A 26,130-nucleotide genomic window follows, 5' to 3' on the forward strand; every position below is an offset into this window, starting at 1 on the left:
CTGGAAAAATGAGCAAACAACAAAAAAGAATGTGATCATAAAACAAATCACTACAGTAATAAGGAAGACAAAGACATAAAGTCAGAAGAAAACATGAAAACAGCTACAAGCAAAGCCTCAAAGAGAAATGTTAATTGTACACAAACCCAATAAGAATTCTTAGAAGGGTTAAAGAAGGAGCTAGAAGTGGTAGAGGAAAAAATCGGAAAAGAAAGAAAGTGAAGCCAGAAAACTATTTTTAAAAATTAACAGCTTGGGAAAAGAGGCACAAAAAATACTGGAAAAAAAAATACATTAAAAAACAGAATTGGCCTACTAGTAAAAGGAAGACAAAAATTCACTGCAGAAAAGAACTCCCTAAAAAGCAGAGTTGGTCAAATGCATAAAGAAGTACAAAAGCTCACTGAGGCTAATAAGTATTTAAAAATTAAAATTGACCAAATGAAAGCTAATGACTCCATAAGACACTAAGAAAAAATAAAATAAGGTCAGAAGAAGGAAAAAAAAAAGTAGAAGAAAATGTTAACTGTCTCAAAGGAAAAACAAATGACCTGGAAAACTGATTGAGGGGCAATAATTTAAGAAGTACTGGATTACCTGAAAGTTATGATAAAAAAAAAAGAGCCTGGACATGATATTTCCAGAAATTATAACAAAAAATCCTGCAGTGATGTTTTAGATCCATAGGGTAAAATAGAAATTAAAAGAATCCATCAATCATATCCTGAAAGAGATCCAAAAATTCAAACTCATGTGAATGTTACAGACAAATTCCCAGAGCTCCCAGGTCAAAGAGAAAATATTGCAAGCAGCCAAAAAGAAATGATGCAAATATCACAGAGCCACAGTCAGGATCACCCATGATTTATCAGCTTCCATGTTAAAGGAGTAAATGGCTTGGAATATGATATTCAATAAGACAAAGGAGTAAGGATTACAACCATGAATAACTTACCCAGGAAAATTGAATATTATCCTTCGGGGAGGAAATGGATAATTAATGAACTAGAGCACTTTCAAACATTCCTGATGAAAAGATAAGAGCTGAACAGAAAATATGGCATTTAAATATAAGACTCACGAGAAGCATAAAAGGATAAATATGAAGGAGTAATCAAAAGAGTATCAATAAAGTTCAAATATTTACAATTCTGTATGGGAAGATGATACCTGCAACTCTTAAGAACTTTATTATTATTAGAGAAGTTAGAAAAAGTCTACTTAGAGGACATGGGTGTAAATTTATTATTTTGGGTTGATCTCAAAAGAAAATGAAGAGGTGAGAAAAAGGGATGCACTGGGAGAAAGAGGAAGGGAGAGCTAGAATGAGAAAAGTTTTCTCACATAAAAGATACACACAAGGAAAAGCTTTTACAGGGAAGGGGAAAATAATATGGGAGCTGGTAGGCAATGCTTGAACCTCTCTCTCACTGGAATTGGTTCAAAGAAGATAGAATATATATACCCATTCAGTAGGGTATAGAAATCTATCTTACCCTGTAGGGAAATAAAAAGGCAAATTGATAAGAAAAAAGGAGAGGGAATGATAAACAGAAAGTGGGTTAAAAAGCAAAACCAACTTTTGAGGAGGGACAGGATAAAAAGAGAGAGATAAGAAGCAGGAGAAAATAGATTGTGAAGTATATGGTAATCATAATTGTGAATTTGAATGGGATGAGCTCTACCTTAAAATGGAAGCAGATAGTAGAATGAATTATAAACTAGAATCCAATAATGCGTTGTTTACAAAAGAAACATTTGAAACAGAAGCACACACAGAGTTAAAATAAGGGGCCAGAACAGTATGCATTATGTTTCAGCTGAGGTTAAAAAAGGCAGCGGTAGTAGCAAAAATAGACCTAATTAAAAGAGAGAATCAAGGAAACTACATTTTGTTAAAAGTACTGAAAAACAATGAAGTAATATCAAACTTCTACAGTAAGTTTCTCTGAAAAAGGCCTCATTTCTCCAATATGTAAAGAAATCTATCTATCTATCTATCTATATATGTGTGTGTGTAGGTATATATATTATACGTATATATATAAAATTTATAAAAATAAATGCTCCCCAATTGATAAATAGTCAAAGTACATGAAGGAGTTTTCAGAAGAAATCAAAGCTAACTATATTCATATTAAAAAAATTATTCTAAATCACTAATTATTATAAAAATTTAAATTAAAGATCTTGGATGAAGGAAAATAGGCATATTAATAAACCTAGTGGAGTTATGAACTGGACCACCCATTCTGGAAAACCATTTGGAACTATGCACACAGGGCTATAAAACTGTGCATCCTCTTTGACCCAACAATAGCACTACTTGGTCTGCACCCTAAAGAGATAAAAGAAAAATTATAATGATCTATATGCACAAAAATATGTATAGCAGGTCTTTCTGTAGTGGCAAAGAACTGGAAATTGAGAAAACGCTCATCAATTGAAGAATGACTAAACAAGTCATGGCATATTTGTGATGGAGTAATATTGTGCTATAAGAAATGATGAGGGGGAATGGTTAAGGAAAAACATGAGAAGAGGTGAGAACCAGGAAATCTTTGTACAGTAATAGCAATATTGCAATGATGATCAACTGTAAGGACTTAGCTATTGTGATCAATACAATGATCCAAGATAATTCCAAAGGACTCATGATGAGATAATGCTATCCATCTCTAGAGAGAGAACTGACTAACTCTGAGTACAAATTGAAGCATAATTTTCTCACTTTCTCTATTTTTCTTCCTTTTTGTGATAAGGCTGTAATAGGAAATGGTTTGCATGTTTTCACTTGCATAATTGATATTAATTTGCCTGCCTTCTTAGTGGATGGAGGAGGGCTTGGAGAAAGGGAGAAATTTTGGAACTTAAATTTTCTTTAAAAGATTGTTAAAATTCCACCAGGTTCAGCTCAGCACCAGGTAAGCTACCGCCTCCAGCTGCCAGAACCTGAGGCTCCAGAACCTGAGGCTCCAGCACGCAAAGCCAGTAACTAGGTTCCTATACCCTAGCAAAAGAAGTGTGGGACAGGCATGCCCCTATGTCCCAGAAACAGAGATCAACTTTAAAAGCCAGGAAGGAGGCAAACACCATGAGCAAAAAGCAATATAGAAAAACAAAGACCATAGCTTCTTACTATGAGTCAGGAAAGAGCAAAAAACTTAAGAAAGAGCTCTTGAAAGAGCTCAAGAAGAATTTTAAAAGTCAAATAAGAGAAGTAGAAGAAAAATTGGGAAAGGAGATGAGAGGTATGCAAGAGAATGTCAATAGACTGGACAAGGAAGGACAAAAATTGACTACAGAAAACAAATCCTTTTCACATACAATCATCTTTTTTCTTTCTATTCTATTCCATGTTATGCAAATGCTTTTTTATTTCCTAATTTCAGCAAAAAATAAATAATTTTTTTTAAAAAAGATACTAGCCAGAGTGCTGAGTTCCTAATTCACCTCAGATGTCTCAACACAGCGAAACATCTTTCAAGGTCATTGATAAGAAAAGCCTCAAAGGTGGATGCCTGCTCACTTCCCTTGGGAGTATCCAGGAGGAGATTTTTGTACCTTGATATATTTGATTTTTTTTTTCAATCTAATATTGTGATTGATATTGAATACCAATTAACATCACAAAAAAGAAACATTTTAATAGACTAGAAAAGACTTACTACTGATGTGAGAGTTATTCATGAATTAGATGTCTATGTAAAGTCAGAAAGACCATTGACTTGTCAGGACAATAATAAAAATGAGGGAAAAGCAAGAAAAAGAATAACAACGAAAAATAGCCAAAGCATACAACTGAAATAGCAAAATCCTGAAGTATTTAAATCAACAGTGATAAATGGAAAAGTCTTTAGAAATGACATTGTTCTAAATATATATATAGAAGTTTTATCAGTGTCAATATACTGAAACAAGGACAGAAAAACAGAACAGACAGACTTTAGTTAGTAAACATTTGACTTACAATCAATCCTCAACATTTGTCCATTTAACTTCATAGACTTCAAGCTTTGGAGTGACTTCATTAGTAATCTCATTTTCACTTTCAAGTTGGCCTTAGAGGGGAAAAAAAATGAGAAGCTTGATACTCCCTTTCACCAAAGCTCTGATGGCCAAGCGAACATCCTGCTCTACACCATTTGGCCAGGTTGGGCCAGGCTAGGCCTACCCATTCCAGGTGCAGGGACTTACCCTGAGGCATGTGCTTTTTATCTGGGAACACTTCAAGCACTTAGCCTAAATGGAGATGAAAGATGACAGGTTGCCCTTTTTCCTTTTTTACCTTGGGGTTCTTCTAACATCATTATCCCTGCTCCTCCCCATTCAGTCAGAAGTTGCCTTTCCTCTCCCTTTCATTTTTATGAGTTATTTCACAGTTATTGTGTTAGGAACAGTACATATCATAATTAATGTTTTGTTTTTAAAGAACTACATGCAGAAAAGCATATTTTCAACAACTCCTAATGAAAGATTACAGTTTTTAGTGGTTGTGGGAACCTAACCCCCTATTTCCCATAAGTTCAGTTGGGGTTTTTTTTTACTTTTTACATACATTTTTTTTGTTTTTACTTTTTTTTTTGTTTTTACTTTTGCAGCTTTCTAGGATTATGCCCCTGGCAAAAGTTGAGGATTGACTGTTTTGCCAAGTGTAGAGAAATGATGGTCATAGGCAGCAGCACTAACATAAGAATAAATTCATTTGGAAAATCTTATGAAGAACAATGATGGGTGATTATAAATAATATCATCTCACAGTGAGGAGAGAAGTAGCCAAGGGTAAAGATCCAATCAAGCAAAGAAATTCTAAGGGTATTTAAGTACAACAACAACAAAATGAGGATAATATATTGAGGAAAAATGAAAAAAAGTTTTGTAAAAATGAATGTAATAAGCTGTTTTCACCATCAAGGACAATGGAATCATTACAATTGGATCCTAATATCACAATCCTGGAGGCATGTATAGGAGAGTTAGAAATGGAATAATAAAGATGGGGAAAATAGTGAATAAAAAATATCTCCAAATAATTAAAAATTAATATCACAAAAGGTAATGCTGAGATGCTTGGTGGATGTGAGCAGTCTGGCACAAATAAACAATTAGGAATTTTAAATAAGAGCTGAAGATGTTTAATAGGAAAAGGAGATGGGCTGGCTGCATAGTGAAGGCAAGTTTGACAAATGGTGTGCTACTATAGATGTAGTACTTCACTACAGTGTGCAATGTCAAGAGAAAGTGAGAAAAATCTTCATTTGGTTAGCCTGCCCTTTGGTGTACTTTAGGGATGACGTGCACAGGAGTTACATGAGATTGTTAGGCAAGAATGAATTGTAACCTGTTTGAAGACAATGCTCCCTCTTGAAGAGAATTGAAGCGAATCACAAATCCAGTCTCATATTTCAGGGTTGCACTTAAAGAGTTGTGTGTGATTATGACTTTATAAATTACCTCAATTAAAATATATTAGGATCAGAAGTGGGAGGAGAAAAAAGAGCTTAAGAAGGTGGGGTATGAGCCCAAATTTGATTAGACAAATCCACACCAAATCCTTAGACTGACAAAAGAAATTCAAGCCTCCACTCATGACAGCAAAGCCAAAAGAATGACTTACAAGCAATTGCCACAAAGTTGGAGGATGATCTTGGAGCTGTGACTGATACCCCAAAGAAGCTACTGGTTCTGGGCTACAAGGCCCAAACTGGTGTTCCTTAAAATCAAAATTAATAGATGTCTTCTGTCTGCCTAGATATATGCTGGCTTCCTTCTCCTAGCCAGAGGTTAGGGAGAAGTGGAGGCCAGGGTTCAACAATAGCCTGTTCTATCAATTAAGGAGTTCCTTCACATTAATGAATATGGTTAAGCCATTATATAATCTCATTACAAAAGACAAAGTACATATTTTCACCAGGTGTCTACTTCCCTTCCTAAGTACTCTGGGACAACCTAATTAACCAGTCAGTCAATAAACATTTATTAAGTTCCTACTATGTGCCAGTCATGTTGGTAACAGATTCTCAAATTGTCAGAAGTTCATCTTCTCTAAATTTGTCACTTCCTCCTGAAAGCTGTCCTGTGAGATGGGGAAACTCAATTTTCTGCCTCAGAACTTCTGTGGAAATATGAAAGTATAGATTTGAAGATAGGCTTATCAAAAACCGCAACTAAAAGGTTTTATGGTAATTAAAGAAAGAGATTAAGATTTAGGTGAATAAACTCAATCATCTGACTGTAATAATATATGTTCCTATTAGCTTTTTGTGCATGGGGAATTTTCATTGCATGCCACAGGATTTCCTCAGAACACATGTTTAAGAGGGCATCCAGAGGCTTATCTTTCTTGTTAGAAAGCTTTTTAAAGGTTTCCTCAGAGGCCAAAAACTCTGCAGTTGATTATATGCAAGGCATGAAGCAAAAAAAAAAAATGGTGTTAATCTCACCCCAAGAGAAATAATAGATGTCACCTGTGTACTGTTCAACTATAGATTTCTCATGGACTTGGATTTATTATATGTCTATTTAGTAAAATTATCATGATTTTGTCTGACTTGAGATACCATCCTAGTTTTTATGGTTAATGTTTGCATACAAATGTCACTTAAGGTTTGCAAAGCACTTTACATATATTATCCCATTTGATCTTCAAAATAATCCTGTGAAGTAGATAATGTTATTTTCCCTATTTTACAGATGGAGGAACTGAGGGCATGAGAGGGCATGAAATTTCTCCAGGTTCGCACCACTAGCAAGTGTTTGAGGCTGGATTTAAACTCAGGTCTTCTTAACTCCAATATCTTCAATCTAGCCAAACTCAAGTCTTTATATTCATTTTGTTACCCTACTAACATACCAGAGAACAGGACAAAATTGTGAGGCAATATAATTGAAAACATTTTATTACCTACTCTTGAGTCAGTAGAATGTTTTCCTCTTTTTCCTCCCCAGAGTATTTGGGAAATAATCTTTTCTAGTTATCTCTTTTGGAAAGAATTTTAACCTTCAGTATTGCTATCATGACCAGTAACTATTCCTAGCAGTATGAACTACTCTTCTTTTCACATTCACCAGCCAGAATGGGGTTGTAAAACAAACAAATAAACAAGAAAAAAAAAACTTGAGTGCAGAAATTCCTATACAGTATTATCGTTGCTTGAAAATCACTCCAGATGCTCTTCCTTCTCTCCATCTGTCTCTCTCTGTCTCCCTCTGCCATCTCTCTCTCTCTCTCTCTCTCTCTCTCTCTCTCTCTCTCTCTCTCTCTCACACACACACACACACACACACACACACACACACACGCCTGAATTATTTTGGTCTTGGACACCACCTTTGAAATTTTAGATAACTCTCATATATTCATACGTTGGCTTCTCCTATTTTTCCTAAATATTTCCTTGTACTAATTAAAGTTAGTGCTTAGTGATACAATCACTCTATTACACAGTCACATAGTCTCAAGGGAAATGATATCCTAGGAACTTCTCACAGTGTGCAATCAACCATTGGACCAGGGATTTGCTTTGTGACTTTGACCATGCCTGCTATAATAGATAAACTACTGTATCACAAGAATACCAGAGAGGTACTTTGATTGTGTCATACCAACTTCTCAGGGCAAATGAATCTAAAATAGTATATTGAGAGCTTCTTTGTAATAAGAAGACTACATCTCTCATGTAGTAGCCTGTCTCACCTAAAAGAAGCCCTAACAACATGAGGAATAATAAAAAAAATGAGTTCACTATGTTAGTGACTTCTAGCCCTGAGGAGTTCAGAATGGATGTTGTGTATCAGTGTAAGGTTGAAAACTCTCTGAACGCTGATGAAGAAAGGATATTATTTATGTGAATTGAATTTAAAACTACTATAATTCAATAAAAACAAGGAAAGACAGGCACTGAACCCATCCGTCTGTACATTTCCTCTCTAATTGAAGTGGTAAAGTACCAAAGATGATATATTTTATTTTGACATAACAATTACTTCCCAATAAATGATGTCCCTCACCATTATACTATTTATATTTAAAATAACACACACAGTTAAAGCAAAACCATGTAGAAGACTGATTGAAACTGACAACACATGCAATATTCTGCTCTTATAGTTCGCCATTTTTAAAGTAAAAGGAAGAATGTAAGCTCTGAAAGCCATCTGTAGGAACCAATGTTACCTCTTTTCTTCCACCTTATTTCTATTCATTTTTTAAATCCTATCTTCACTTATATCATTCTGCATATTGCTCTCCTGGTTCTTTTGCTCTGCATACAAATCTTTCCAGATTTTTCTGAGCCTTTAATATTTGTTTTGTTTTTAATTTTTTATTTGCTTAATTTGTTATTTGTTTAATTTGTTTTTAATTAGGGTACAATAACATTCCATCATACCATAATATGTTTAATCATTCTAAAATCAATTCACACCAAATTTGTTTCCAGCCTTTTGTATTAAAAAGAGTGCTACTGTTAATATTTTATTAGATTGGGAAACATTCTTTCAATTACCTTTCTGGAACATAAAATCCAGTAGTGGATTCACTGCATGAAAGGAAACGAATGATTTTTCTTGCACAATTATAAATTGTTTCCTAGAAAGGCTGGATTAATTGGCCAGTCCCATCAACAATCCATTGACATTCCTGTCTTTCCACAATACATCCAACATTAAATCTTTCTAGATTCTATCATCTTTACCAATTTCTTAAGTGTGATAACATAAGTCAGTGTTGTATAATTTGTATTTCTTTTATTATTAGTGATTTGGCTCTTCCTCTCCCTTCTTCCCCCATTTACAGAGAGAGGAGAAGTTCTCTACTTGTCAAATCACAACATGAAAGTCAGGGGTTAGGTTGCTAAAAGATTTATGTAATAAAGACACGACTCTGTGGGATTCTGCTTGCTTCAATAAGCTTCATTTACATACTAAAGAGGATTTGGGGAGTGACGGTAGTGCTTACCACCCCAACGTCTGAAAATCCATGTGGGATTTTGGCAGACGTTAGCAGAGTCCCTGAATAGTTTATTTGGGGACGGCACAAGTTCCTAATTAAATTAAACCAGATTTTTACAAAGGATGTCTTGAATGTAAGGCGGATAGTTGTGTATGAAGAAAAGTCTAGTGACAAACATCAGACAACAGGTAGCAAAAAGACTGAAAAGAATTTTGCTGGCTTTTGTTAGCTGCTGGCTAAGTTTGGTGGTTCCTAGCCTCAGTGTATCAATCAGTCTTTGTTAAGAAGAGACTTTCTAGCCACTGTACCTTAACAGATAGGAGCAAAAAATAAGTTTATAAGAGAGTAATAAGACAGGGGAAAAGTAAAAAGTGTAGAGTGACAAAAATTAACCTAAACTTCTAGTTGTTAAATTATTTCAATCATATCTGATTCTGCATGACCCCATTTGGGGTCTTCTTGGCAAAGATACCGGAGTGGTTTGCTATCTCCTTCTCCAGCTCATTTTATAGGAGAGGAACTCAGGCAAACAGGGTTAAGTGACATGCCCAGGGTCGCACAGCTAAACAAGTGTCTGAGACCTATTTTGAACTCACTTCCTCCTGGCTCCAAGGCCAGCATGCTATCCACTATGCCAGCAGCTGCCCAAACTTTGCACAGTGTTAGATTGTGTCTAGACAAGTTACTCCTTAAGTGGGTCAGTGAGCCAGAAACAACTTCCACTGTTTACAGCTATAGGGCTCTTCCTTTTCAATCCATCTCTGGCCTCCAGTGTGACCCAGTTTAGGTTTCACAGTTCTCAGGCTACCTCCTCCCCCCTCATCTTATTTGGCTTCTAATTCCTATGATCTTTCTACTCCTCCTTCTGTTTAGGAAAAACTGTACTTTACATCACTTACCCCAACTATTCCTCCTTAAGAAAAACCTCGGACTCTTTTCAAGTGAAATTTGAAAAAAATCTGTTACCTGGGATAGGAGTGTTTATAGTGGCATACATACATAATTGATACAGTTATTTTTATTTTCCAGCCATCTCCTCATCAACTGCTTTACCTCTAGACCAGAAATCATGTTCTAGAGGACTCAACTCTTTCATCTCTAGAATGCCCATCTTCTGTTCTCACTGCCTTGACTGGTTAGTGACTCACATAGTCCATTGCATCTTCAGCAGCTTCAAACATTCTTCATTTACTTACTCTGTGTCCATCTCACCACCATTGTCTTGCCACAGCCCATAACCCTTTATGTCACTTTTTCTTCTTTCTTCTCTTCAAGTATTAGATGTAAGTGTCTTACCAAAGATTGGCAAGCATTCCTTCAATGAGTTCTTATTTGAGGGCACAATGTGTGTTGGGAAAGCTTTTTACTTGAAATAATATGACACTTTAAGATCGTCATCAAGTTACTAAATCTCTGTGGAGTTCACTTTCCTCATATGTAAAATGACAGGAATGAATGAAGTGATCTACATTGAGTAAGACCTACAAAAACAAAAATTTTGAGATTCTATGACCAGTTGAAGTTTGCTTTTATCTATTTTTGGAGATTTGTTTGTCTTAGGTTTTAATAAGATTTTTCATGTTACCTCAGATTATAGTGACACAGGTTTGAGGATAATAGTAATAAGAAATTCTCCAAAGAGAGAAATGTTCAGTTATTCTCCAGAGGAGGAAATCAATACCTGGGTGGTACCAATGAATGAGGCCTGAGAACTACCTTATCTCTGGGGCAATTTTTTCTTCTGATCACCATCATGGGAATTCAGAGTTAAGCACTGAGAAAAACGATCTCTAAACTAAGGCATTTTGTCATAAAGATTCAGGAATTTGACTCTTTAAGAGTTGAAGCAGAATTTTTACCAATCATTGGCTTTATGAGAAAAATGAAGCATTTTGGATTGTCACTTTGTAAATACAAAACTTATTTTAACTATATAAATATATATTAGATTAGAAGCTCAATTTTTTGGTGCAGAGAAATGACCTTATCCCCTCCCAACAAGATAAGGAAGCCCCTGTCATACCAAGACATAGGTGCAGACAGAATGTTGTAGTAACAGAAGTGCTGCTAGACTTGGAATCAGGATACCTTAATTTCACAGAATTCTGACTCTGAAGACTGTGTGACCATAGGTAATCATTTATTTTTTCTTAAATTCACTTTTATTATCTGTAAAATGAACATAATAAATATTTACCTGCTCCTAAGGTATTTATAGAGTCAGCTATGTATTTCAGGGGATAGAACAATAGTCAAGGAATCAAGATCTGAGTTCAAATCAGGCCTCAGATACTCAGATACTGTGTGACCTGGGAAAGACATTTGATCTCTGTTTGCCTCAATCTACCAGAGAAGGAAATGCAAAACCATTCCAGAGTACCTTTGCCAAGAGAATCTCATGGACAGTACTGATATGTTATGGTCCACAGGGTTATAAAGAGTCCAACATGATTGAAGGAGCAACAAAAGTGAGGGTAATTATACAGAAGAAAACAGTAAATTGTTAACAGTAAATGTGAGTTGATGTTTTGTGGTGGTAGAGAAGGGCAAAGTTTCTTTGTCCGAACAAGATTTACTCACAGAGGAATGAATAGTAAGTTAACATTCATTAAGTGCATAATATGAGTAAGTCACTGTGCTGAACTCTAGGGATATAATGATAAGGCAAAACAGGTCCCTGCCCTCAAGTAGCTCATATTCTAATTGAGGATAGAAGTTGCAAACAATTATTTATATACGAGATCAGTTGATTGTAGTCCTTCATTGTCAAAGAGGACTAATATGACCTCACTGTGTTGGAGTCAAGGTACGGTGTGTTTGACTGTGGCTGATCAAACCAATGTGAGCTCATGAGGCTCTACCAAAGTTTGGGTACCAATAGTCCATGTGAACTTTTGTAGTGGAGATGTCTCTGTATATGCACAGGTCACATTTCTTTTGAGCTACTGCAATTCTCTTTCATTCATATAGTACAGCACCTTCTTTGATGCAGTCATAACATACTGGACATTCCTTTGTTAGTGTCTCCCATGTCTCATAATCAATTCCAAGGTCTCTTCAGAGAGACCTTGAGAATGTCTTTGAATTGTGAGTGCTTGATTTGTGTGAGTTCTCTGTAAAATAAGCTTTTAGTAAAGCATACATTTGAATAATGTGGCCAGCCCATTAGAGTTGCATACTCTTTTTGAATGCTTGGCAGTTCAGCTCAAGAAGGGACCTCAGTGTTCAGTACCTTATCTTGCCAGGTGATATTCAGAATCTTCTTAGCACAATTCAAATGGAAGTAATTCATTGACTTTCCAGGTTTCACAGGCATACAACAGTGAGGTCAGTACAATGGCTCTGTAGACCTTCAGTTTGATAGGCAGTTTGTTACCTCTTCTCCCCCACACTTTCCTGCCTCCCAAACACCGAGCTACCTCTGGCAATGTCTGGGAAGTATACTGCCAAAGTAAGTGAACTTATCCACTGCATTCAAAATTTTTCTATTTGCTGTAATGGATGACCCCACTTATGGATGATGTGGTGCTGGCTGGTGGAGAAGCTCTGTTTTCCTTAGTGTTAATTATTAGGCCAAGATTAGCATAAGCAGCAGAGAAGCAACCCATATTCTGTTGCATCTCAGCCTCAGAGGGTGCACTGAATCCATAATTATCAGTAAACAAAAAGTTGCACACCAAATCTCCCTCCACTTTAGCCATTTTCATCCTCATTGAAGGCATCCAACAACGTCACCAAAAACTTTATACTAAAACATCAAGTGAGCACACAGCCCTGTTTCACTCCATCAGTGGCTGGGAAAGCTAGGGAGAATTGTCCATTACCCAGAACCCGTGCAAGCATGCTGTCATGAAACTGCTATAAAATGCCAATGAATTTCTCCAGGCAACCAAATTTTGGTTTCCCAGAGATACACAAAGCAGGTAAAGTGGTGGTAATATCAGAAAGAAGGAACTAGCAATAGAGGAATATGGGGGAAATGAAAATCCTCTTGCAGAAGGTGAGATTTGGGTTTAATCTTTAAGAAGTTAAGGAAGCCAGAAGACAGACAAGGAAGGATAGCCAGTGAAAAGGCATGAGGTCAGGAAATATAATATGTTTCAGAAACAGCAAAAAGAATCTTATATCACAGAGAGAGGAGTAAAGTGTAGGGAGACTGGAAAGGTAGAGGACAGATTGTGAAAAGTTTTAAAAGACATCCAAAGGATTTTATTTTTGTTCCTAGAAATAGTAAGGAGACACTGGAATTTATTGAATTGGGAGTGGGATGACATGGTCACTTCTGTGCTTTAAGAACTATTTGATATCTGGTGGAGCGGACAGACTCTGAGTAGGTAAAAAGACTGGTGTGAGGTGATGAGAATCTGAACCAGGGTAGCAGCAGCATCAGAGGGGAGAAAGGCAATGTATAGGAGAGATGTTGCAAGGGTAGAAATAAATGACAGAACTTGGCAATAGATTGGACACATGAGTGTGAGTGGGAAATTGAAGATACCAGTAAATTGTATGCCTGAGTGACCATGAGGATGGTTGTGCCCAAGAGAATAGTTAGAGAAACTGGGAAGAATAAAGGAATTGGAACAAATGATAATGAATTTTTATTTGGGCATGTTGAATTTAAGATGATATCCAGTTTGGGATATCCAGTTTGATACATCCAATAGTCAGTTGGCTAAGAGAGATTGGAGTTCAGGAGAGAGATCAAGATTGGATAAATAGATCTGAGAGTAATCTGCATGGAGATGATAGTTGAAAACATGGGAGCTGACTGGATAATTAAGCAAGAAGTCTAGGAGGTAATAAATGTTGATGCAAAATTTTTATTTAGTATTTTATTTTTCCCCAGTTGCCTGTAAGAATAATTTTAACATTTGTTTTTAAAACTTTGAGTCTCAAATTTTCTCAATGCAAACATTTTAAATAAAATATTACCAAGGAGATTGCAACAATATGTCACAAGGATCCCACCAGGTGGGATTTATTCCAGCAATGCTGAACTGGATCAATATTAGGAAAATGATCAACAGAATTAACCATATCTATAACAAACCCAACAAAAATCATGATTATCTCAATAGATGCAGAAAAGGCCTTTGACAAAATAAAACAGCCATCCCTATTAAAAAATCACTAGGGAGCATAGTAATAAATGGTCCTTACCTTAAAATGATAAACAATACTTATCCAAAATTATCAGCAAGTATTATCCATAATAGGGATAAGCTGTAAGCCTTCCTAATACAATCAGGAGTGAAGCAAGGATGCCCATTATCATCACTATTATTTAATGTTGTACTGGAAATGATAGCTATAGCAATAAGAGAAGAAAAAGAAATTGAAGTAATTAGAATAGGCAATGAGGAAACAAAATTATCACTCTTTGCAGATGATGTGATGATATACTTAGAGAATTCTAGAGAATCAACTAAAAAACTGCTTGAAACAATTAACAACTTCAGCAAAATTGTAGGATATAAAGAAAACCCACAGAAATCATAAGCATTTCTATGTACAAAACAACAAAGCCCAGAAGAAGAGATAGAAAGAGAAATTCCGTTTAAAATAACTATGGACAATATAAACTAATTGGAAGTCTGCCTGCCAAGACAACACAATTATAAAACACTTTTCACACAAATAAAGTCAGATCTAAATAACTGGAAGAATATTAATTGCTCATGGATGAGCTGAGCCAATGAATAAAAATGACCATTCTACCTAAATTATTTATGTAAATTATCTCATGACATAATTTATCTAAATTATCTATTTATTTAGTGCCACACTAATCAAACTACCAAAAATTATTTTATAGAGCTAGAAAAAATAATGACAAAATTCATCCGGAAGAACAAAAGGTTAAGAATATCAAGAGAATCAATGAAAAAATGTGAAGGAATGTGATCAAGCTCTACCAGATCTCAAACTGAAGTATAAAGGGATAATTATCCAAACAATCCAACAGTGGCTAAGAAATAGAGCAGTAGACCAGTAGAACAGATTATCTAGGCAACACATTACAGTAAATTAAAATAGTAATCTTGTATGTAACAAATCCAAAGATCCAAGCTTTTGGGTCAAAATTCATTATTTGACAAACACTGTTGGGAACACTGGAAAACAGTATTGCAGAAACTAGGTATAAAACAAAATCTCATACTGTCTACAAAGATAAGGTCAGACTTGCGCTTCTGGGAGCCAAGATGGCGGAGTAAAAAGGTAGTCACTCTCACGCTCCCTATCAGCCTCTGAAAATCCGAAAAATATCACCTCAGAAAAAAACCCTGGAACAGCCGAACCAAGAGAAATGGGGAGCATCAGCAATATTTCAGTCTCACTTTAGCAGACCAGGAGGAGATCCTTGTGATTTAGCATTCTACAGCAAAAATAAGGGAAGTAGCACTACAAAGGGCCCCAGGCAGATAAGCACCCTGCAATATTCATCTGAAAGGAGCTGAAGAAAACAACCTAGAGTCTTCCTAAAGTCCCAGCCCTGCTGATTCCAACCCAACACCAGGCAAGCTGTCAGAACCCTACAGCCTCCAACTGTCAACCAGGAAGAGATACTGAAGCCCAGGTGGCAAAGCAGGCAAACACCAACAGCTGTACCACTGAGTGCCTCAGTGAGGGCTGGGGAGCCTGTGGAAACCAGCTCAGAAAAACACCAGGTGCCTTGGCACTCTACAATAAAGGAGCCTCTCAGCACCTCAGCAGATCTAAGGGAGGCAGAACTGCAAAAGGCCCCAGGCAGATAAACACCCATTTAAAAGGAGCTGAAGAAAGCTAAAGGAAAGGAAAAGCAGGCAACCTAGAATTGCCTGAAAGTTCCAGCCTTGCTGATTCCAGCCCAACACCAGGTAAGCTGCCAGAACCCTACAGCCTCCAACTGCCAACATAAGAGGCCCCAGCACACAAAGCCAGTGACCAAGACCTAGGCTCCCAACACAAGAAGCTTGGGTCAGTGCCCTCTGCTCACCAGCAGGACAGCCCAATCTCTTTAAAGGCCAGGGAATAAAGAAACCATGAATACAAAGAAACATACCATAGATTCATATTATGAGAAGAGTGAAGATCAAGACAGAAATTCTGAAGAGGACAACATTGTCAACAAACCCATATCTGCAATATCAAAAGGGACTATGAACTTGTCTGAAGCCCAAAAAACCTTCTTAGAAGAGCTCAAGAAGGAGGTTAAAAGTCATATGAGAGAGGTAGAAGAGTCCTTAAAAAATACAATTGGCCAATTGGAAAAAAAGTACACTGAAGAAAACAAGTTCTTCAAAAATACAACTGGCCAATTGAAGAAGGAAGTACAAAAACTGACAAAAGAAAACAATCTGTTAAAAATTAGAATTGGACAAATGGAAACTAATGACTTTATGAGAAAGCAAGAATCAGTCAAACAGAAACAAGAAAAATGGAAAAATAGATGAAAATGTAAAATACCTCATGGGTAAAACAACTGACTATAAAATCTATCCAGGAGAGACAACTTAAAAATTATTGGACTACCTGAAAATCATGATGAAAGAAAGAGCCTGGACAGTATCTTTTAGGAAATCATAAAGGAAAACTGCCCTGAGGTCCTGGAACAAGAAGGTAAAATAACCATAGAAAGAATCCACCACTCACCACCTGAAAGAGATCCCAAATTGAAAATGTCAAGAAATATGATAGCTAAATTCCAAAATTACCAGAAGAAGGAGAAAATACTGCAAGTAGCCAGAACAAAACAATTTAAATATCATGGAACCACAGTCAGGATTACCCAGGACCTTGCAGCTTCTACGTTAAAAGACCGTAGGGTGTGGAACATGATATTCCATAGGGCAAAGGAGCTTAGATTGCAGGCAAGGATCAACTACCCAGCAAAAATGAGTGTGAAATTTCAAGGGAGCAGATGGATATTCCATGAAACAGGGGACTTCCAAATCTTCCTGATAAAAAGACCAGAGCAGGGGCCGGCGGCTGTGGGAGGATGATGGCCATCGGGGACTCGGGGCAAGTGCACTACTGCGCATACCTCTCCTACCTGTGCCTCAAGTTCTCGCTTGTCGTCTACTCCTTGTTCTTCTGGTTTATAGGTGCCTTAATTCTTTCTGTGGGGATCTATGCAGAAGTGGAGTGCCAGAAATACAAAACCCTTGAAAGTGCCTTCCTGGCGCCTGCCATCATCCTCATCCTCCTTGGGGTCGTCATGTTCATGATATCCTTCATGGGGGTCTTGGCTTCCCTCTGGGATAACTTCTGTCTCCTCCAAGTGTTCATGTACATCCTGGGGATCTGCCTCATCATCGAGCTCGTGGAGGGGGAGGTGGCCTTAACCTTCAGGAACCAGACGATGGCGTTTCTGAATGACAACATCCGAAGAGGAATCAAGAACTACTATGACGACCTGAACTTTAAGGACATCATGCATGGACTTTGTCCCGGAGCAGTTTAAGTGTTGCAATGGGGAAGACTACAGGACTGGGCCATGAACCAGTACCATGACTGCAGCACACCTGGACCCTTGGCGTGTGGGGTGCCATACACCTGGGGCTTCAGAAATACGTCTGATGTCATCCACACCACTTGTGGCTACAAAACCATCGACCAGGAGCACCTGAGTGTTGTGGACATCATCTACATCCACAGCTGCGCCAACGCTGTGATCATCTGATTCATGGACAACTACACTATCATGGCTGCCGTCCTGCTGGGCATCCTGTGTGCTCCTCACTCTTCTCTACATCACGAGGGTGGAAGACATCATATCTGAGTACTCGGTCACTGAGGGCCTCCTCGGCAGGGAGAAGTCAGACTTGGAGTTTTCAGGAGGAGGCTGCTGCATGTGCTATCCAGAGGAGCATTCTCAAGGCCTGTGATGGGTGGGCGCTTCCACGAGACCACCCGGGGGGGAGGGGCAGGGGAGCTAGGCCATCCCTCCTTCCACAGACGATGCCAGCCCCTGCCTCCAGCTCCCTCAGCCCAGCTGGGCCCTGTCCAGATGGGAGTGTGGGAGGGGCAGAGTGCAGGGGCACCCACAAGCCCATGCTCCTCTTTCCCAGGCTTTTCTGGGATTTTAAGGGATTTGAGAAGCCCTTTGCCTAATTCAACCCTCCCCCTCCCCCAGGGACAAGGAGGCAGAGAGTAGGAGGCTGTCTGGCCAGAGCCCCTGTCCTCTTGGCTCACCCTATGTCTCTTGCCTGATGCTGACAGACTAAACCATAGGGGCAGATCTGGGGGTCTCAGAGCCCTGGGAGCCCCCATCCTCAGCCATGGCCCTGGGGTGGGGCAATCTCGAACCCCCCCAGTTTCTATCTCTATCACCCTGCAGTCCATCTGGGTATTGATTCAACTGCTGTTCTGGGCCCACTCAATGAGGCCTCATGCCCTCTTTCTTCATCCCATCTGGGAAGCTCAGAGGCCAAAAAAAAAAAAAGAACGAGAAAAAGAAAAAAGAGTTCTTAGTTAAGCCTGGGATGCTGTGTATGTGGGAATAAGCAAGCTTAGCTTGGCCCTGAACTGGTGCATCAGGAGCTGGTCCTGTGGCACTGAAGTTAAATTGTGGCTATTTTTGTATTGATTTATAAGCGAGTGGGAGAGGGGTATGGATGAGTGTGTTGACGTGTGTGCCTGCCTGCCTGATCCTAACCAGAGTCTTGTGGAGTGATGAATGTCCCACAACTGATCATTTGTACCATAATTTCGTGATTCTGTCCATTTTCTAGGCTGTCTTCTGAGCCCCCTTTGGTGGGCTGCTGCTTTGGTGACTTCATTTACATGTGACTTTTGTAATTGTAGAGTTTTATACACAAATAACAGGCCTGTTTGATTAATCTGAAAAAAATAAAAATAAAAAAAAATAAAAAGACCAGAGCTCAACAAAAAATTTGATCTTCAGCTGCAAGATTCAAGAGAGACATGAAAAGGTAAATGGGACAGAAAGATACAGTATGTTGTTAATAAGGGCGGACTGTTTACATCCCTACAAGGGAAGATGACACTTGCAACTCTTGAGAACTGTATTGTTATTACACTGTGTTAAAGGAGTATACATAAAGGGGGTACATATAAGTTGACTTTGATGTAATGATAAAAACAACACATTTAATCAAGTGGGTTAAATGGATCCAAGTAAGTGGATTAATCTGATCTAAGAAAATGTACTGAGAAGGGAGGAGGCAGACAAGGGTAAATCACATTACAGGAAAAGATACAAAAACCTATAATAGCAGAGGGAAAGAAGGGGGGGTGAGCATTGTTTGAATCTTACTCTCATCAGATTCGGCTCAAGAAGTGAATAACATAATCGGCTAGGTGTAGACATCTAACTTGCACTGTAGGCAGTAGGAGGGAAAAGGGAAAGAAAAGGAGGGGAAAAAAGGGAGGGAAGAAGCAGTAAGAAAGGGGAAGAAAAGGGAAAGGTAATAAAAGGGAGGGACTGAAGGAGGCAGTGGTCAAAAGCAAAACACTAGTGAAGGGGGAAAGGAAAAGGAGAAAGAAAAGCATAAATGGGGGAAAAAGGATGGAGAAAAAGACACAGATAGTAATCATAACTGTGAATGTGAATGGGATGAACTCTCCCATAAAGGAAAGGATTGCAGAATGGATTAAAAACCATAATCCTACAATATGTTGTTTACAGGAAACACATTTGAAAAAGAGTGACACATACAGGGTAAAGGTAAAAGGCTGGAGCAGAATATATTATGCTTCAGCTGAAGTAAAAAAAGCAGGGGTAGCAATCCTGATCTCAGACAAAGCAAAAGCAAAAATAGATCTAATCAAAAGAGATAAGGAAGGAAACTACATCCTGCTAAAAGGCACCATAGACAATGAAGTAATATCATTACTAAACATATATGCACCAAATGGTATAGCATCCAAATTCTTCAGGAGAAGTTCAGGGAGTTACAGGAAGAAATAGACAGCAAAACTATACTAGTGGGGGACCTGAACCTCCCCCTCTGACTAGATAAATCTAACCACAAAATAAACAAGAAAGAAGTTAAGGAGGTGAATAGAACATTAGAAAAGTTAGGTATGATAGACCTCTGGAGAAAACTGAATGGGGATAGAAAGGAATATACTTTTTTCCTCAGCGGTACATGGCACATACAAAAATTGACCATGTACTAGGGCATAAAAACCTCACAATCCAATGCAGAAAGGCAGAAATATTAAATGCATCCTTTTCAGATCATGATGCAATAAAAATTATATGTAATAAAGGGCCATGGAAAGATAGACTAAAAAATAATTGGAAACTAAATAATCTAATCCTAAAAAATGATTGGGTCAAAACAAAACAAATCATAGAAACAATCAATAATTTCATTCAAGAGAATGTAATGAGACAACATACCAAAACTTATGGGATGCAGTGAAAGCAGTTCTTAGGGGAAGTTTTATATCTCTAAATGCTTACATAAATAAAATAGAAAAAGAGGAGATTAATGAATTGGGCATACAACTAAAAAAACTAGAAAAAGAACAAATTAAAACTCCTCAACTAAACACAAATTAGAAATATTGAAAACCAAATGAAAAAGTTAATGAAATTGAAATTAAGAAAACTGTTGAACTAATAAATAAAACTAAGAGCTTTTTTTATAAAAAACCAATAAAATAGATAAACCTTTGGTTAATTTAATTTAAAAAAAAGAAAGAAAAACCAAATTACTAGTATCAAGAATGAAAAGGGTGAAGCTACCACCAAGGAAGAGGAAATTAAAACAATAATTAGGAATTATTTTGCCCAACTATATGCCAACAAATTTGACAATCTTAGTGAAATGGATACATATTTACAAAAATATAAATTGCCCAGATTAACAGAAGAGGAAGTAAAATACTTAAATAACCCCATCTCAGAAAAAGAAATTGAACAAGCCATTGATGAACTCCCTAGGAAAAAATCTCCAGGGCCAGATGGATTTACATGCAATTCTATCAAACATTTAAAGAACAATTAATTCCAATACCATACAGAATGTTTGGTAAAATAGATGGAGGAGTCTTACCAAATTCTTTTTATGATACAAATATGGTGTTGATACCTAAACCAGGAAGAGTCAAAACAGAGAAAGAAAATTATAGACCAATTTCTCTAATGAATATAGATGCAAAAATTTTAAACAAAATATTAGCAAATAGATTACAGCAACTTATCACAAGAATAATACACTATGACCAGGTAGGATTTATACCAGGAATGCAGGGTTGGTTCAATATTAGGAAAACTATCAGCATAATTGAGCATATCAACACCAAAACCAACAGAAACCACATGATCATCTCAATAGATGCAGAAAAAGCTTTTGACAAAATACAACACCCATTCCTATTAAAAACACTAGAAAGCATAGGTATAAATGGAGTCTTCCTTAAAATAATAAATAGCATCTATCTAAAACCTTCAGCAAGCATTATATGTAATGGGGACAGGCTAGAAGCATTTCCAATAAGATCGGGGTGAAACAAGGATGTCCATTATCACCACTGTTATTCAATATTGTACTGGAAATTAGCTTTAGCAATAAGAGAAGAAAAAGAAATTGAAGGCATTAGAATAGGCAAAGAAGAAACAAAGCTATCACTCTTTGCAGATGACATGATGATATACTTAGAGAATCCTAGAGAATCAAGTAAAAAACTACTTGAAATAATAAACAACTTTAGCAAAGTTGCAGGCTATAAAATAAACCCACATAAATCATCAGCATTTCTATATATTACCAACAAAGCCCAACAGCAAGAGATAGAAAGAGAAATCCCATTTAAACTTACTGTAGACATTATAAAATATTTAGGAGTCTACCTCCAAACAAACCCAGGAACTCTATGAACACAATTACAAAACACTTTTCACACAAATAAAATCAGATCTAAATAATTGGAAAAACATCAGTTGCTCATGGGTAGGCCGAGCTAATATAATAAAAATGACAATCCTACCTAAGCTAATTTACTTATTCAGTGCCATACCAATCAAACTACCAAAAAATTATTTTATAGAGTTAGAAAAAATAATAACAAGATCCATTTGGAAAAAGAAAAGTCCAGAATATCAAAGGAACTAATGAAAAGAAATGCAGGGGAAGGTGGCCTAGCAATTCCAGATCTTAAATTGTATTATAAAGCAGCAATCATCAAAACTGCTTGGTACTGGCTAAGAAATAGAGTGGTGGATCAGTGGAATAGGTTAAATATGCAAGACACAGTAGTCAATGACTATAGTAATCTATTATTTGATAAACCCAAAGACCCCAGCTTCTGGGATAAGAACCCACTTTTTGAAAAAAAACTGCTGGGAAAACTGGAAAAGAGTATGGCAGAAACTAGCATAGACCAAATACTCACACTATATACCAAAATAAAGTCAAAATGGGTTCATGATTTAGATATAAAGGCTGTATATAAGCAAACTGGGAGAACAAGGAATAGTTTACCTATCAGATCTATGGAGAACAGAAGAATTCATGACCAAACAGGAGATAGAGAACATTATGAAAAGCAAAATGGATAATTTTGATTACATTAAATTGAAAAGTTTTTGCACAAACAAAGCCAATGCAACTAAGATTAGAAGGAAGGTAGAAAATTGGGAAAGAATTTTTACAACCAGTCTCTAATAAGGGCCTCATTTCTAAAATATATAAAGAATTGAGTTAAAGTTACAAGAATACAAGTCATTCCCCAATTTGGTAAATTGTCAAAGGGTGTGAACAGACAGTTCTCAGATGAAGAAATTAAAGCCATCTATAGTCATATGAAAAAAATGCTCTAAATCATTATTGATTAGACAAATGCAAATCAAAACAACTCAGGGTACCACATCATACCTATCAGATTGGCCAACATGACAAAACAGGAAAATGATAAATGTTGGAGGAGATGTGGGAAAATTGGAACACTAATGCATTGTTGGTGGAGTTGTGAAATGATCCAGCCATTTTGTAGAACAATTTGGAACTGTGCCCTAAAGGCCATAAAAATGTGCATACCCTTTGACCCAGCAATAGCACTTCTAGGGCTATATCCCAAAGAGATCATACAAATGGGAAAAGGACCCCCAGGTACAAAAATATTCATAGTAGCTCTTTTTGTGGTGGCAAGGAATTGGAAATTGAGAGGTTGCCCATCAGTTGGGGAATGGCTGGGCATGAATGTATATGAATGTAATGATACTACTGTACTATAAGAAATGATGAACAGGCTGACTTCAGTATGGCCTGATGCTGAGTGAAATGAGCAGAACCAAGAGAACATGGTACACAATAACAGCCACGCTTTGTGATGACTAATATTGATAAACTTAACCCTTCTCAGCAATACAAAGATCTAAGACATCTCCAGAGGCCTTGTGATAGAAAATGCTGTCCACTTCCAAAGAAAGAACTATGGAAGTTGAATTGCTATTTTTTTTCTCTTCTGTTGAGTTTTGTTTCCTCTTTCTGATGGTCCCTCCTACTGGTTTTAAGTTTTGCTTACAACATCACTAATGTAAAAATATGTTTAATAAGAATGTAAATGTATAGCCTATATCAGATTTTGTGCTGTCTTGGGGAGAGTGGTGGGGAGGAAGGGGAGAAAAATTTTAAACTCAAAAGCATATGGAAGTGATTATTGACAAATCAAAATAAATTAATAAAATTTTAAAAAAAGATATGGTCAAAATGAGCACATGATTTACAGATAAAGATTAATACTTTAGGAAAATTAGGAGACCATGGAATAGTTTACCTGTCAGATATATGGATAAGGGAAGAGTTTAGAACCAAATAAGATATAAAGAACTTTATGGAATGTAAAATAGATATAGAGAACTGAGTTAAATTTATAAGAATACAAGTCATTCCCCAACTGAAAAGTGGTCAAAGCATATGAACAGGCAGTTTTCAGATGAAGAAATGAAAGCAATCTATAGTCATATGAAAAAAAAAAGCTGTAAATCACTATTGATGTGAGAAATGTAAATTAAAACAATTCTGAGGTACCACCTCACACCTATCAGATTGGCTTATATGGCAAAAAAAGGAAAATGATGAATATTAGAGACAATGTGGAAAAATTGGAACACTAGGCACTCTTGGTAGAATTGTGAACTGGTCCAACCATTTTGGAGACCAATATATCCCAAAGGGCAACTAAACTATGTATACCTTTTGATCAAGCAATACCATTACTAGGTATATCCCAAAGAGATTTTTTAAAATAGGAAAAGGACCTACTTGTACAAAAATATTTATAGCAGCTCTTTTTGTGGTGGCAAAGAATTGGAAATTGAGGGTATGCCCATCAATCGGGAAATGGTTGAACAAGTTGTGGTATATGATTGTGATGAAATATTATTGTGCTATAAGAAATGACAAGCAGGATGATTTCAGAAAAACCTAGAAAGATTTACATGAACTGATGCAAACTGAAGTGAGCAGAACAAATAGAACATTGTGCACAGTAACAGCGATATCATACAATAAAGAATTGTGAATGACAGCTATTCTCAGCAATACAATGATCCAAGACAATCCCAAAGAACTCATGATGAAATATATGCTATCTGCCCCAGAGAAAGAATACAGACTAAAACACACTGTTTTTTACATTTTTCTTTCTTTTTTATTCTTTTTTTTTTTAGTTGAGTCTTCTTGTATAAAATGACTAATATGGAAATATTTTACATGATTGTGAATGTATAACCTGTATCAGATTGCTTACCATCTCAGGGGAGGGGGAGGAAAGGGAGGGATGGAGAAATAGAACTTGGAATTCAAAACTTAAAAAAATTGCCTTAAAATTGTTTTAACATGTAATTGTGAGAAAATATTAAAGAAAAAGAAGTCTAAGAGAAGAAGAAGAGAGCCAAGGAGAGATCCTTCAGGTACACGAGCTATGATCTAAAGATCCAGCAGCAGGTCTAAATTGTTAAAATCCTAGAAAATTTCTTTTTTTTTTTTGAAGTGAGGTCTGGAAGATTATTCTAAGAGTAGACAAGCTCTATCAAGTTCTAACAAGCTGAAAAGTATTCAGGGCCACCCAGCAGCAGACAGTCTTGCTGTCCAGTGAGACACCTTCTAATAAGATTGTTTGGAAAAGTAACTTTTTTTAATAATAGAAACTCATTAAAATCCTTTACTACTGTCCCATGGTAGGATTTGGTGTCATTGGAGGGAATATCCACATTGATGAAATCGAAGGTTTTTTTTGAAATAGATTCTCCCTAATTAGGCAGATTAAACACTGGATCTTGCTTCCCTGGAAGTAGGGACATAAGGTTTGCACTTCGATCTCTAGTCAGTAGCTCAGTGTCTGGGACATAATAGCATTTAACAAATGCTAGTTGATTCATTGATAGAAAGGGCAAATGTCTAAGTGTTACAGAAAGCTTTGAGAGTTGTGTCTCTCATAGAAAGTTAAAGCAGAATAAACAGAATTAGGGTCTGGAAGCTGAAACAGTCATGCAAATCCATGATTAAATATGAGCATAAGAAGCTTTTATATTCTATAAGCTCAGTTCTATTATATTTATAGAAATTGTGGGATAAGGGAAAGGAAATTGGATTTGGATCTCAAAAACTTGGATTCAAAACCCAGTACTGCATTCTACTACCTGTGCAACCTCGGGTAAGTCTTAACCACTGTGATGTTCAGTTTCGTAAACATGTAAAAATAACCAATTAAATTATGACTATAATATCCTTTCCAGTTTTATATCCTAAAGTTTCTTAATTCCTTAGCAAAAATTCTTTTTTTAAAAATTTTCTAACCTTGTCTTGCTTGAACTTAGAAGGAAAGGAGTAGTTGTTCACAGGGCTAGGAGGAATACAAATTTTTAATAAGATAATCTCTGCTCTAATGGACCTCAAGCTCCAGTATATCCTTGAAGGCAGCCTTGCTTCTCTCATCTTAGGTTTTCCTTCATATTTGTCCATATACACTTTTTAGTCACTGGGAACCATGAGAAAATTTGCGTTATGAAAAGAACATAAATGTCCACCATGTCATGACAAATGCAGCTGAAACTGAAGGCAATTCTCTAGAAATTCTAAGTCTCTCTAGGATTGTAACTTTGAATCATGAAGTAGCCTAGGGCTCCCAAACGAGTAAAGAAGTACTATGCTTAGATTACCCAAAGAATTTAACTACCAAGCAAATTGAATACAGTCACTGGACATTCCAAATTTCATCCA

General features: G+C 36.8%; 1 pseudogene; it reads left to right on the forward strand.

Annotated features, from left to right (window-relative positions):
- The first annotated feature begins 16,931 nt into the window (after positions 1–16,931).
- LOC110209225 (tetraspanin-15 pseudogene) lies at positions 16,932–17,820 on the forward strand (annotated as a pseudogene).
- The last annotated feature ends 8,310 nt before the right edge of the window (positions 17,821–26,130 follow it).

The sequence above is a fragment of the Phascolarctos cinereus genome, unplaced genomic scaffold (genome assembly GCF_003287225.1).
Source record: "Phascolarctos cinereus isolate Bilbo 61053 unplaced genomic scaffold, phaCin_HiC Scaffold_7;HRSCAF=346, whole genome shotgun sequence".
In the NCBI taxonomy this organism is placed as follows: Eukaryota; Metazoa; Chordata; class Mammalia; order Diprotodontia; family Phascolarctidae; genus Phascolarctos; species Phascolarctos cinereus.